At 46.9% G+C, this 15071-nt stretch overlaps 1 protein-coding gene across 6 annotated transcripts in view; it reads right to left on the reverse strand.

Moving 5' to 3' along the window:
* Positions 1–14253, reverse strand: part of CEMI (cell migration inducing hyaluronidase 1) — a 172477-nt gene extending 158224 nt beyond the window's left edge. For 2 of the 6 annotated variants that reach the window (XM_071100809.1, XM_071100810.1), the window contains exons 1-3: positions 11496–14253; positions 10723–10924; positions 3043–3135 (exon numbers count right to left, since the gene is read on the reverse strand). The gene's annotated coding sequence lies outside the window, so the exon portion shown is untranslated. The remainder of the gene's footprint in view (positions 1–3042; positions 3136–10722; positions 10925–11495) is intronic. The other 4 variants (XM_071100812.1, XM_071100811.1, XM_071100813.1 and 1 more) reach the window with 4 other exon arrangements.
* Positions 14254–15071: the final 818 nt, after the last annotated feature.

Below are 15071 nucleotides of genomic sequence, written 5' to 3' on the forward strand. Positions count from 1 at the left end.
CAGGTCAACTTTGTTTAGCCCAGTTTGTCTCAAATTTGTTTGACCTTAGAATATCTAGTAACGGCTCAAGGAAGTGATGCTACTGAGAAATGCATTTTAGGACGGGCTCATCTAAGCTTCATTTCCAAAACCATAATTAGGGATAAATTGTTCTGATATTGTGGGTAGTCCTACCTGTGGGAAACCCGGCTGTGATAACCAGAGTTCCACCATTCAATGGTAATCACTTCCCTTTACTTTGGGTAAGAGACAAACACCCACCGCAGAAGACTCAACCTCATGTTGATAATGTGTGTAGTTATACATAACGATAAGTAAATAAGGAACTTTGAGGGCATTGGTCTTACACACCCAAATTAATTATGTGCCTCTCAACATCTTCCTTTTTCAGAGAGCAGAAGTGGGAAAGACATCCGGAATGAAAGCAAATAATTGGACAGGTTACACAGCCAAGCTAGGCAAGGAGTTTGTGCCCTTCAAATTTCACTGTTGCACCAACCTGCTGCCACCCACGCAGATCTCAAAACCTGCAGCTCCAACATTTACCTTCTTAATGTGATATTCTGAGCCAGGGCACAGAGATACTAGCAAATCTGCTTTTTACACTTCTTAAACTGTATTTTCACCAGAAGTCAGAAGATTTGGACTATCTTTCTCTATTCTGTATCCTACCAATATATGTAAAGCACTTATAAAGTTAGTGTAAGTAGTAGATCTCAGGAAATGCTAGTAAGTAGCTCTCCTCTATGGATAACGTTCATGCCTGAATGTCTCAGTTCCGGAGATACAATGGTGACTGAGATGGACTAGTTCCTGATCTCATGGAGTGTTGAGCTTGACAGATACCACACCAAGGAGACACAATCTCTTCCTCTGCAAGGGACCACTAGAGCATATGCCTCAGCCATTCAGATGCTTGTTCTAGGACCAGCTACTGCCCATAGCTTGTCAAAGGTTTAAAGTTTGTAAATTCCCCCAAAGTCACAGCATGGTTGTCTCTACATACGGTGTCTGCTAATTCAATCAGCTACATTGACAAGTGGAAGAGACATGCTATTTTGTATACCTAGTATGTACAAGATCATAACTCTAAGAAGTTTCCATGTATTAGTTCACATAGTACTCAGAATAATATATAATCATCCTATTTTAGGGGATGGATAAGCAATTGAGGCACAGAAAGGTGAAGTAACCTGTCCAAAGTCACCCAGCTAATCAGTGCAGGAGGTAGATTTATAACTGGGACTGTTGGGCTCCAAAGCTTATGCCCCTTCCCAGTTCATTATACTAGCTCTAATATTCTACAACCCCAGGAAGATATATAAAGTAGAGAGCATGCAAACTGATGGAGAAAGAATATGGAGAACAGTTTATTTTGCAGTCAAGAAAACCTAAGGGGGCTCTTCCTGGAATACTTCACATTTCTCTCTTTTTGTCTGATTAGAACCATCTTGGAGATATTGGTGATCTGAATTTAACGTGTTTTTGTTGAATGGCAGAACCCAGTCTTTGTGACTTTTCTCTCCTCTGGCTACTTGGTGGGCATACTCAGATTTGCTTTAAGTCCACTTACAGGGATGGCACTAAAAAATATTTGTGGGTGCGTTTAGTTTGCTAAAATCACCCAAATGTCTGATGACAACTACAGTGCAGAGAAGAGATGAGGACTCCGGAAGATCACCCAGGGGGCATCTGCAGACCAGACGGCATTCAGAGTATCCATCTCATCCAGTTAAGCTTTGATGAAATTTGAGCTGAATCTGCACCCTTTGTAGTGACTACTCCCTCCTCCCCAAAGGTGAGTCTCACTTGAAATGCTGTCCCTTTATCCCACTTTCCCTCCGCCACCTCTGCTACAGGTCAGTCAACAAGGCAGTTAGAAATTTGCCCAAGAATTCATGAAGAATTATGAAAAAATCACAATATCTACACAACTCATGAAAAGCCAGCACAGAGGCCACAGGATAAACCCTCCTCACCCCAGCCCTGAGACTGGATACAGGAAACAGGGGCGCATCAGTCCAAAGGGATATTGTGAGACAAGGACCTGGGATTAGGAGCCTCGGAACATTTTCTTCAAGGGCTTGGAGCCTCTACTTGCAGCGTGAAGAAACCTCATGTTGGCAGTGACTCGAGCCACAAGACGCCTGAAATGACCCTGACTTAATCTTCTCTCTATCGCCTTCTGGGCCCTGTTACCCTGGTAGCAACAATTCACTTTGGGCAGTACAGTTATCCTTCTTGCTGAAGGGTATTTACTGAGCCCTAGCAGTGACATTATCCACTAATCTAGAGTGAGAGTGGGATTCTGGAATGTATTTCTTACCAAGAACACCACCCTTGGGAGGGAGGAAGACAAGCCCAACCTTAGATACCTGCCACCAGGTACAAGGGCCTAATGCCCACCAACTGATCACACACTTCAGTCAGGTGAAAAGTCGAACTCCCTGACTCAGCTTTCAAGGAGCTACAGCCCTGCCCCACCTTTATGATCTCATTTCCAGCCACAGGAAACTTCTAGTTCTTCTCTTCTCTAAATATATATATATATATATATTTTTTTGATCCTCTGCATTCAGTTCAGGATATTCCTTCCTTCTTAACCCTCCATCCTCTGGCCTAGGAGAAATTGTACTTTTCTTTAAGGCCCAATTAAATATCACTTCCTCCATGCTACCTTGTCTCTTTCCCCAGCAAAGTCGTTTACCATCACTTTGTAGTGCTTCCATATTGCTTTCTTTATGCCTCTGTTACAGCATGGATTGTAGGTAGTTGAATGTCTGTCTGTCTCCCCAACTAAACTGTGAGCTTCTCCATTGCAGGGAGATGCAATGGAGTCATCTCTGAATCCCAAGTATCTAGAAAGAATTGGTGGGTCAACGATGAGTGCATTCGGGTTGCAATTACTCTCAATGAATTCAACTCTATGAATACTGTTTTACGAATCCAATCTACTGTGAATTCTAATATTCCCCTCAACATGCTTTTTCAAAATCCAAGATTCGAGTAACATTAGTTACTATGAAGAGCTTTTGGACTCACGGTGACATAGGTCCGAGTTCCCACTCCACCATCTTGAGCTGAGTGGCCTCCACCTGGAGCTGCGTAAGTGATGCAGCTTCACTGAGTCTCCATCTGCAAAACAGGACAATGTCTTGTTCACAGTTGTCAGGAAGCTTGAATAAGATGATGCATGTAATGCTCTCTGCATAAGTCTGAATGTTTTAGGTGCCCAGTAAACACTGAGTATTAATGATGTTGATGGAAATAACCATAAAGCCACAGGAGTACAGACCTCTGAGAAGTTGACTAGCAGGCTTTAGTTTCATTCAAATACCAGAGAAGAATACACAAGGGTCAATATCAAATGTACTGAAATGTACATGCTTGGGGGGCTGGTGCTCAGATGCAGGACTCATTCATTTGAATTTTTAAAAAATATTTGAGTACCTACTATGTGCCAGCCCTTGGGAGTAAAACAGAACATGAAAAGTCTCTGCCTTTGAGCCAAGTAGAAGTCTTGTCTCTGAATGAAGAAAGGACTCTTTATTGTACTGGGACGTGGCTGAGATGAGAAGCCATCTCCACTGAGGGAAACCACAGATTTCTGCACTGCGTATCCCACAATGGCCACCAAGGGCCCATCGTGAGCAGGGCTCTATTCAAATAGTGACTTGGCCTCTCTGCCCCTTGTTCCCCCGAGCTCAGAGGGGTGATGTCCTCAAACAACCTCAACAGAGCAGAAGCTCGAGTTCATGCTTATTACGCAAGATTCAACAGAAGTATCATCTTTTTTGTATGTCAAAAATAGCTTTTTATTTAAAGAAATTTTATATGGAGATGTTTAAAGTAAAAATGAACTTCACTACATGGTCATTCTCAGAAAATTCCAGGATATATTAATGTGTTACCATTTGTAACATTACACCATGATTTTAAAATGTAGAACAGATTTCAGCTGTTTCTCAGTCACCTGGAAAGTTCAGGCATACACATAACCCACAATTATGTGGTCAGAGGAATCTCCGAGCCTCTTCAAAGCTACCAACCAAACAGACACCACTGAGATGGCCACGCCTTTTTATTTTTAAAAAATCATTTAAGCAAGAAGAAATCCCTGCATATGGAAGTCCCAAAGCCAAAATCCTCCAACTGCTTTCTCTCTCACTACCAGGAACTGAATTGAGAAATCTGATGAACTCAGTGTCTTCTGAAGCAGTCACAGACGAGTGACACATCAGCCCAGCAGAATTTGCAAAACACTCTACTATGGAGCACCACAATTCCTGCCCTCTCCGAAAAGGAAGGGAAACAAGGGAGAAGGGAAGAGAGCAACTTCGGATGCCAAGTCTGAAAAGGACACACGTTCCTCTCTTCTCCACTTTCTCTGGGAGTCCCACACCCCAAATTCAAATCAACAGGGCTCAGAGGAGCCTTTAGGATCACCAAAGGGCATGTCTGCCTTGTCTCTGGTACTGATCTCTGCCTGGGAGACCACAGCAGAACCCACACTGACTGGGATGTTAACCTTCCAACCAGAATGGGCCCTGGAGGTGGGTGTTTACCAGGGACAGGATGAGAGTGAGATAAGTGAGGCACTTGCTTTGGGCGCAAAATTGAAGAGGCCACCAGAAAACTCAATCATCAATATAAAGAATTGTGCAATGCAACACTTTAAAAAACAAAATTAGCACCAAAAATGTCACGATGAATGAAATATCAAAATTCTAAATAAAGATAGGGTCAATATTATTGATTTTTCTTTTGCCTCTAATGCTTACATTTCCTTGTGTCTAATATAAGGCTTTAGAGTCGTCTGGCCGTGAGCATGGGGCTCAGCTGCAAGCACCAGTTGGAGTGGAAGAGAGACGAGCAGACTCACTCATGGCTCAGCAATGTTGGTGCAAAACAATCTTTTGCTGAGTAACATGGAAATGGATCTAAAACATATGGATTAAACGCCTCTGAAAATAAACAGGGTTTTAAAAGGAAAGGAAAGGAAAAGTACTTAGCCACTATGTTTGAGGTTTTCCTGAACCCAAACCTTTGGAAAACTAGCATAAGAGTGAATTACTCAGTGCCTGTAACACAATCAGCTTTGAAATAGACTTGTCATAAACCACCAGTCTCTTCTAAAAGAAATTTTTTTTTTTTTTTTTTTTAGATGGAGTTTCACTCTTGCTGGCCAGGCTGGAGTGCAGTGGCGCAATCTCGGCTCACTGCAACTTCCACCTCTCGGGGTCAAGCAATTCTCCTGCCTCAGCCTCCGCGGTAGCTGGGATTACGGGCACATGCCACCATGCCTGGCTAATTTTTGTATTTTCAGTAAAGACAGGATTTCACCATGTTGACCAGGCTAGTCTCAAACTCCTGACCTCAAATGATCTGGCTGCCTCAGCCTCCCAAAGTGCTGGGATTACAGGTGGGAGCCACTGCACTCGGCCTTAAAAAAAATTTTTTTTAATAGTGCACTCAAACTAGCTCCCTTATGCACTCCTTTTGGGGCTCAATCCTACTGTTCTTTACAAGAAGGAGCATGACTTTACACACCAACAGGGGCTTGGGAGGCACTGGAGACCCAGGATTCACTAGGACTCCTGAGGGGAGCCTTTAGGAGGCTTGAGGAGACCAAGCTGGGAATAAGTCCATCACAGCATGACAAGAGTCCTCCAGAGAAGGTGAACAAGTAATGATTTGGACTAGGAGCCAGACAGACACCCAAGGGCATCAGCCTGTACCACCTCTGTAACTCTGAGCATCAGTGTTTTTGTCTCCCACCTGTAGTTACCACTGCCTCCTCAGGAAGCTGGAGAGAAGAAGGGTCCACATATGGTGAGAGCTCAGGCAGCAGCCACTGTGTACAAGTGGATGGCTCAGGTTCACCACTGACCAGCCCCCAAGACAGTTCCATGGGATTTTAGAAACCAAGATCTGTGGTTACCAGTGCTAAGAGATCAAGCACAACCAAGGAGCCAACCTAAGTCCAGCTTTGAGGAAAAATCTAGGAAGTAGGAGAGAGAGGGAGGCTGAATCCCAAGGTCTGGGAGTCAGTCTTTGTTTTAGTATGTTCCAGTTGCTATGGTGATGTGGGCTGATGCAAAGGCCTCCAGACAGGAGGCTGGCTTCCCTTTGAAAGAGATGCTGCTGATCACCCACCAACACTCAGCGTTCCTTGACACTGTCCAGGGCAAGTGTTTTGGTATGGCTGGCAGAAGGAGCGCCAGGCAACTGCAAATGCCCATCCTAGAGGGAAACCCCTCTGCCAGGGTGCCCCTTCCCTCTGCTAGAGTTCCTCACATACCTAGAAGGGTTCTTCCAGTGGTGAAGGTGTTGTCTAAACTCTCTAGACTGAAGAAGCCTTACTCTCACCATCTTCAATAATTCATATGATCATGTTTTTAGAGCTGGCTCCAGGCCCAGAAAGGGTTCTTCAGATCCCTTTCTAAGTTCTGGGACCACCCATCAGCGAGGGGCAGCCTCTCTTCGGGTGCTGTCCCATTCAGGGTATCATTTTCTCCCTTGAGGAGAGCTTTGTAGGAGGCAGACAGAAGCCACAGCTAAAAATTGGAGCCCCCACTCCCCACTGCGCCTCTGCAACAGAGCTCTTCCATTCCTATCCATCTGACTTGCCTCCTCTTTTCAAACCCCATCTTCAAAACATCTTGCAATCAATCAAATTTGGCTTTTTGACATCAGTGAAAAAGGATGCAAGATCCTGGATAGAACTTGCCAAATTTTAAACCCTGAAAATAAGGTATTTTTTCCTTACCAGCTTTTATATAAAAAATATTGGGAGATTTAAAAAGATTAACAGACCAGGTTGTAAATAAGAAGCTTATTTTTGCAAAAAGCTCACAGCTTTGTTTGTCTCTCCCATGCTCAGCTACAAGCTGGAGTTTCCCGGACCAGCACCTATCCTATACAACCCTTCCCACGGGTCCTCCACGTACCCCATCTTTGTTGGATTATCACGCATGCGATAATTCCAGATTTCTGTTTTTAATTTTAATTCCAGTTTTCAATTTTCACTGAAAATTGTTTGATGGACAAACACACACACACAGCAAGACATCCAGAATGTTAAAAAGACATAGCAGGCCAGGTTCAATGGCTCACACCTGTAATCCCAGCCCTTTGGGAGGCAGTGGTGGGCAGATTGCTTGGGCTCAGGAATTTTAGACCAGCCTAAGCAACACAATGAAACCTCATCTCTACAAAAATGCTAAAATTAGTCCAAAAATATTAGCTAAAATTAGTCCCAACTACTTGGCAGGCTTGAGAATCACCTGAGCCTAGGAGGCTGGGCTGCAGTGAACTGTGTTCATGCCACTACTCTCCAGCCCGGGTGACAAAAGTGGGACTTTGTCACAAAAAAAAAAAAAAAAAGACACAGCAACACAAACCGCAATAAAACTAAGCTAACACTATTGATATGACTGCCAAAAGCAAAATGAAATGACCCAGGACCGAAGTTTTTCAGACTGTGCTCCTTGGAGCCCACAAAGCTCTGTGGAACTTTTTGAGAGATCTCAAGACAAAAATCAGCTCCCACCCCCAACCACAGCCACTTCTTATCTAGTTTTTAAATTGGATTTACTAAGATTTTATTGGAAAAATCATTCTGTGGTTCAAGTAATTTTTAAATTACTAGTGTAAAAGACTAAAGGAAAGAGGCCTAACGGCTGCTCTGAAGTACTCTCTCTTATGCCCGGTGTAGCCCGGAGTCTGGACAGGTAAGGGAGCTTATGCACATGATGCAAGTAAGGGAGTTTATGTACCTGGACAGGTAAGGGAGCTTATGCACCTGAGGCAGGTAAGAAACTTCATGCACCTGAGAGGTTGCAGGAAGAAAGGGGTTTAGGCCTTTCTGAGCTTCTGACTCTCCTCATATGCCCTCAGTGAAGCTTCCTCGGATCTCCTCTGGCTGAATTTATGGTCTTCTTCATTCCTCCAGCAGGTCTTCTGCCCTCCACTCCTCCTGACTAATCTGTCCTAGCCCCCATCACCCTGTACGACAACTTCTGACTGGGATGTCTGTCCCCTCACCAGGCTGTTAGTTCTTTGAGAACAGGAACCATGTATTCAATTGCCTTCTCAGTGACTCATTCAGGGCCTGCCTCATAGAAGATTATCAAAAACTTTTACTCAACTTATTTTCTGCTTCCGACTGTGGTGGTGGGTGACAGAACACAACTGCACACCAGTATCTTGGGCTACCCAGAATGTACTGGTGATGACCAATTCATCCTCCCAGGAGTGCCACAGGGAGGGAGTTGAGGAAGGTAATTAGGTCTTAAATTTCATTTTCAGGTTCAAAAAAGAAGAAACTGTGATCTTTGGAGTCTAAAATAGTTGTTTAAATGTAAACATGCATTCTCAGTGTCTGGAGCCAGAGTTAGATGAAATTCCCCAAGTGATCTCTTAATACCACCAAAATTACATTCAAATGCCTCTGCCAGGCAAAGATAAATTGCCATTTGCACAACGATTTTGCACTTAAAAGTAGCTCGATCCAGAGAGCTTTGGAAAATTTATTATGACAGGGAAAAGTGGAAACTTAAAGGGGGCCAAGATATTTAGTCTGCTGATAAGATGGCTTAGGGGCGACAATAATTATCTCCAAGAATTTTAAGGGTCATTATAGGGTCATTAGGAGGGCACAGACCAGCTGGGCTTCCTCAACTTGGACAACAGGAACTGACTTAAATTACACCAAAAAGAATTGGAATCAGAATCACAGAAAGTCATCAATGTCATAATGACATAGGCCCCCACGGCTTGAAGGCAGCTCTGTGAACCAGCAGCATCACCTGGGGGCATGTTGGAAATGTGGACTCTCAGGTCCTATCTCAGATCTGCCAAATCATAACTCTCACTTTAACATGTGCTGCTATGATTTGCTGGCATATTTTAAGTCTAAGAAGCACTGGTCTAACCTAACCCCACTAGAGAAGTCGAGGAACCTGCCCAGGTCCTGGTTGATAGTCCAGGCAAGGAGTACAGTCACAGTGACTGGCACCCATAAAGCAGTCCCCAAGGAACACTCCAATGGTTCCCATCTTTCCTGACTGGCAGAGCCACAGAAAAGGGTGCCTGTCCTCCAGGCCACTGTACTTTCCTTGTCCCAAGGGCTGGGTGCATACCTTACAGCCACAAAGACTCTGGAGAACAGCATGAACTCCTCACCTCAGAGAGGGCCAAAGAGTGCAGCAGGCTCCTGGGGAAGCCTGTGGCCCTCTCCCCTCTGTGCGATGTCTAAAAACAGGTGAGACAGCAATCTGGCATGGACACCTTCCATGCCAGAACAACTATCTAGATGTGCTTTCTCCGTAACAGAAAATGTCTAATGGTACGGCTCTGCTACTGACAGGAGAGAAAGAAATTCACAGGGCTTTCAAAGACCTGGTCTTCAAAGGTTTTCAAAGTCTGGGCAAAGCACTTGAAACTGAAGTTGCATCTAAACCCCTGATACGACTGCCTTTCCAGAAGATTCAAAGACATTCTAGTGCAAGGAGCTAGGCTCTCCAGCTCCTTGCTCTGAGCGGGTGCCTGTGCAAGGAAGGCCTGCCTGCTTGTGCTCCCCAGGGCTCACTCACCTGCAGGGGTGGGGAGGGAAGGGTGGATTCAGATTCCTGGAGTCAAGCTGAGCCTAGGCACAGGCCCTAAAAAATAACAGGGGCAGAGAGGAGTAGTAGCTCCTCTCCCTCTGGGTGGGCTTGTGTGTTTCCTGACACCAAGGGAACTAAGCAGACAGCAAATGTATATTTGATGACATTTCTCTGCAAGCAGCCTCCCTTCTGAAGAACCAAGGTTGAACAAAGCCTAGTGCCAGGGCACACAGAAGAAAAAGAAGGACTAGAGGGCCTGCCAGAGATGATAAGATGGCCCCGGAAGAGAGTGGCTAAAGCAAAGAGGTACAGCTTTAATAAAAGTCACCATGATAGTCACCATCCTACTCAAATTAGCAATGTTTCCACCTGCCAGACTTTAAGGAAAGGGGGGTCAGGCCCAGTTGAATAGCATACAAAATGGTATAAAGGAATCCACCACTGAGAAGTCTCCCCTGGTACCCACTGCCACTTCCAGCCTCCTGCCAACCCAACCAGATACAAGAGAGTAACAATGTGATCCTTTCCTATTCACTGTCCAAAGGAAGCTGAAACTGCCTCCAGATAATGGCCAAAAACCAAGCAGTGAGAGATAGCTGATGCTTTACCCTGATAAGATCAAACATCTGGGTATGTGCCATCATGTAGAAAGAGATGTGTAGTCCAGACTTTGAAAAGTCTATGCATACTTCGAAAAGATATGCAGTCTTGTGGATGTAGCTCACAAACTTAACTTTGTCCCCATTTAGGAACCCAACCTACATGTTTGCATTTCTCTTTTGAACTATAACTGCAAATGCAAATTGCATTTAATCCATCAAATTGTGATGTTCTGCCAATACCACAGAAGGTGATAAAAAGAGGTCACTTAAGCAGCAGGCTTCAAAGGAGGCTGATGAGAATAATTGAATTCACCCCTTCCATCCTGCTGGCCTTCCCCACTGAATGCCACTCTTGCCATTTGATCTGTCTGTCCTGAGGATTCAGGTACTGCTGCAACAGACAGAATGCCACAGGACTGATGAAGAGTTCGTTTCTACCACTTCTCATGACAGTTCCTCCCCTCCTTGGCCCTTCACTCCAAGAGTGTCCTGAAGTTCAATAGTTTTCTTACCAGAAAGCCAAATGTATGCTGGAAACTGGAATCTGCATAGGAGTCCACAGAAGACAGTCAGGAATTCAAGGTCATCCAAGGCCCCATATCCTCCTGCTCCATTCATGTCATCAGTAATCTCATAGAAAGATTCTGAGCATCTGTAGCATGTATTCTTCGACTCCAATCCTTTTAGATGGAAGAAGCTAAGATTCCTTCTGCACTATTAAGAGCAGAAGGAGGAGAAGAATAAAAATCTAAGAGCACCAGAATGTAAAACTGACAGGGATAAAAACACTCACATGCGCGCACACACACACTTTTGTGAAAAAAAACTCTAACTGGAAGATTGGGTACTATACAATTGCATTCTCCAAACTTCTGTGGTGTGTCATGTATTAGTGATGTCTACCAGACAGAACCCTGAAATGCAGAGCTGGAGGAGACCCTCCAGTCCAGCCAGGATCAAGTAAGTGCCCACTGCTCTGGGCAGAGCAAGTGTCTTGGTCAGAATCTCACACCTAAGCAAGGCTCAAGCATGAAGTAAGGTGCTTCCTGCTTGGCAATGACCACTCAGTGAACCCCTGGACAAAGTTCCACTCCATAAAGCTTTCATCCTGGAGTGATCTGGAAACCAGGCCTTGGAGGCCACTCCCCATCAATACCCAAGAGTACTTCACTCCCAGAAAGACAACAAAGCCTCTTAGAAGACTTTGCATTCTCGTGAGAGAACAATCAGGAAGAACTGATCATCTGAACCAGAGGGCTGTGATAATATTTTGAAAATGACTTACTTTTATCTTTCCTCCAAGTAGTATAGGTAGGGGAAAACAGTTGACTGATTTTTATCACATAAAAATTCTTCCATTTGTCTTTAAATAAGAATTTTTTTTGCATTGTGATCAATTCCAGAATTTTCATCAATTCCATCAACAAGTTTTTGGATGCAAAATAAAGTGAAGATGGAGCCCCTATCAAACAGTTACTAGGTTAAGAGAGAGGACAAAGGGTTGGTGAACATAATTCAAAAGAAATGCACAACTGTCTTTAAAATATAACTGTAATTGCTACCATTTTAAAAGATTTCTCTGTGCTCAGCACTGGATTAAATGCTTTACGTTGTACCAATTACTGTAATTCTCATAGCAACCTTACAAGATGGGATTGCATTATTCCCAGTTTACAGATCAGCAAACAGGCACAAAACATTTGAGCAATTTTCCCAAAGTCACAGATGCTGTCTCAAAATTTGTTTATAAGAAGTGTTTAATTGGTTTTACTCTCCATGGGCCTTTGTCAGTCACCAAAAAAGCAGACCTGGGTTTCTTGTAATTTTGAAATAAAGGAAATACACACTTCTGTATGGGTGGAAATGACAAAAAGAGCCCCATCCAGTGTCATTTCTTACCAGAGGAGGGAGACCTTTAATTTGATGCACAGATTAAACTCTACAGGTTTTTCCACCCTGTTTCAAGTAACCAACTTGAAAAGTCACCTACTGGGCTAAAGAGGAGCCTTTGGAAATTGCTTTAAGAATGTCATGGGCTTTGAACAAAACTGTTAGGATCAGAAAAGCATAGTTGCTTTTGCAAATACATCCGGTTGCATTCTCTATAAACTTGTTCTATTTGATTTCTTCTCCATTCTGTCATTAATCATGAAACTAATATATCCTCCCAATACCATATTTACTAAATAAATAATTTAATTTGATGGAACACATGAACCTGTGCCCTACACAGAAAACAGTTTGAGCCGGATCCCTAATTATGTCTGGCATAATTGTATCTGGCATTATCTCACTGCCTGGGTCGGATTTTCAGGGGTCGCACTTCCCTAACAGCTCTGAGGGGTCTCCGTGGTGTCATAGAAAAGCCAGAGAACCACAGAGTGCCCCCGGGAGGTCCTGTAGAAAGCCACCTGCCGACTCAGCTAGGACGTGGTCAGAAACCAGAGACTCCTGAGGACTGGGCTGCCTCCTGAGTGGTAATACCGAGGGCCCCCTCGGACTATCAGTCCGTTTCCTCTGTCCCAGCGCCCCGACGCCTTGTGTCTGGGAAGAAAGTGCACGACTTCCCCAGAGACCCAGGGCCACAGACCCCGACTGGAGGAAGTGGCTGGGAGCTGTCCATGGTGGCGTCGCGCCTGGGCACGCAGAGCCGCCGGCTCACTGCCCTCGGGCGCGCCCTGGATCATTTTCCAGACCGCAGGGATGGAGAGACGCTCTCCCCGGCTCACCGTCCCCGGGATGGGGTTGCAGCCAGGCACTAGCTCACACATCAAAAGGTAGTTTTTAAAGGGAGCTCTCACCTGTGGGTAGCGTTGGCTGCTTGGAGAAGGACTCAGGACCTCAAACCCGGCAGCTGGCGGAGATCCTTGGGACTGCCGTAGCGTCCGACACTTGAGGAACAGCGGCTGTCGCGGAGAGTGTCTGCGGCTGAGGACCCAGGGCGCATCGCGCTCCTCTCTCATGAGCACACGCATCCCGCGGGGTCCATTCCAGAATGTCACTGGCCCTCGTTCCCGGCGAGCGGGAGACCTGGCTAGCGCTCAGCCAGGACTCTGCCTTTCCTCCCAACCTAACGCGACCTTTCTTGCAGCCGACGTCCTTTGCCAGGGACCACCAAACCTTCTTCCAGTGATGCCACGTATGGAATCTCAGTCTAAACATCAGCAGAGGACCCCGGGTTCATCTAACATTGCAATTGCCTCAGCTCGGCCCCGCGCCAGCGCGTCGCTGGGTGCCTAGCGCTGTCCCGGAGGCATTGGGAGGCGAGGAAAACCGGGAGGAAGAGCGTGCTGAGGCAGGAGCAGCAGGGCGCAGACCTGTTGCTAGGCGCACGCCCGCTAGCGCTCGGCCTGAGCTGGCTCCGAGTCGGCAGGACACCGAGACCCGACCCTTGTGGTACTCCCTCCTCGGCGAGACACTCTCCCGGGCTCAAGCCCCAGGTGCCATTCAGAGGAGGAAAAATCTACGGAAAGCAGGAGTCTGCCCCCTCTGGATGCCTTCTGGGGACTCCAGCGCCCCCCGGCACCTGCAGCTTGTAAAGCATCACAAGATCTCAGAGAAATCCCACAGAGGTCAGTGCCAGAGGCGTGTGCCTATCAACAGACGCATGGACAAACAGACAGAGCACAGCACAGGGTGGACAGACAAACAGAAACTGAGGCGGGCAACGTTTACCCTATGCCGGGTGGAGGCCCGAGCCCCCGCTTTTTACCTTCCTACCATGGCATGGGCCGTCAGCTCATCCCTGACGCCCCCAGCCAGGCCCTCTTACCTCTGGGTCGGTGGCCGAGACAGTGTCAAGCCTCGCGGGCCAGGAGCGCAGCGGCCCCGGGCGTCTGGTCGCTGATCGCCAGGCGCCGCGAGCACCCGGGGCGTGGGCAAGCGAAGTGGTAGCTCGTCTGGGAAATCGGGGTTCAGACCCTGGCCGCACTCAGCTCCGCTGGCTCCTCGCGCCGCTTGCGCTCGCCAGGCTCGGTCCGTTTGCACCGCGCTGGGCTCTGCTTGCGCGCCAGCTCTCCGGTCGTCAGCCGGAGCTGCATCTTTTATAGCCACTTTTACTGACTCCTCCCCCGCGGAGCCCCTGACGCCCGCGCGGCACCGAAGCTCCCTCCCTCGCCCCCCAGTGAAGCTTCCCTCCACGCGCCCCCGCCTTGCCCAAGTGGGGCGGGGGCCCTGCGCCCGGGTCGGACCGGGGCGGGCTCTGGCGGCGGCTCTGGGAGACGCAGACGCGGAGCCCGGGTGCGCGGAGTCCCGCCCGCAGCAGCCAGGTGAGGGCGCTGGAGGACAGGACTCCGTGGAGCGGCCGCGGCGGACCGCGGAGAGCAAGTCCCCGGGCCTCCAAGGAGCCAGGGTCTCCCATACCCCGCTCGCGCCCCGGGGCGTCCTCCGAGGCGAAGAGGCAGTGGACCACAGGAGAAAAGGTCTTCGCCTGCCACAGAATCTCCGCGAGTCGGGGTCCCAGGCTAAGTCTCAGGATCTCTTTTAACTCAGCAGCAAAAGAGTGGCCTGAGAGATTTTGGTATTGGCCTAGCAGTTCATCTGAGAGGAAAATGCGTGGGTGTTCAATGAAAGCCACCTTGGTTTGAAATTGGATTCAGACCCTTCCCAGCCTCAGTTTCCTCATCGGGAAAACGGGTTCTGTGATGCTTCCTCACTAGAATGGTGAGACTTAAATGGGATCAGTAAAGTCCAAGTTCTAGGCACATAATAGGTGCTCGGTAAGTTAGAAACATTTCCTGTGGGTAGGAGGGCTCTGTGCCTCTTTAATTGGACAGGCCAAAGTTCTGAAGGGTCAAAGCAAGAAGGTGCGACTGGTCTAGACATTCCCCTGCCAGAGGAAACAGTATCAGTAGGAAAAGTC

Source organism: Macaca nemestrina, chromosome 7, assembly GCF_043159975.1.
Source record: "Macaca nemestrina isolate mMacNem1 chromosome 7, mMacNem.hap1, whole genome shotgun sequence".
Lineage (NCBI taxonomy): Eukaryota > Metazoa > Chordata > Mammalia > Primates > Cercopithecidae > Macaca > Macaca nemestrina.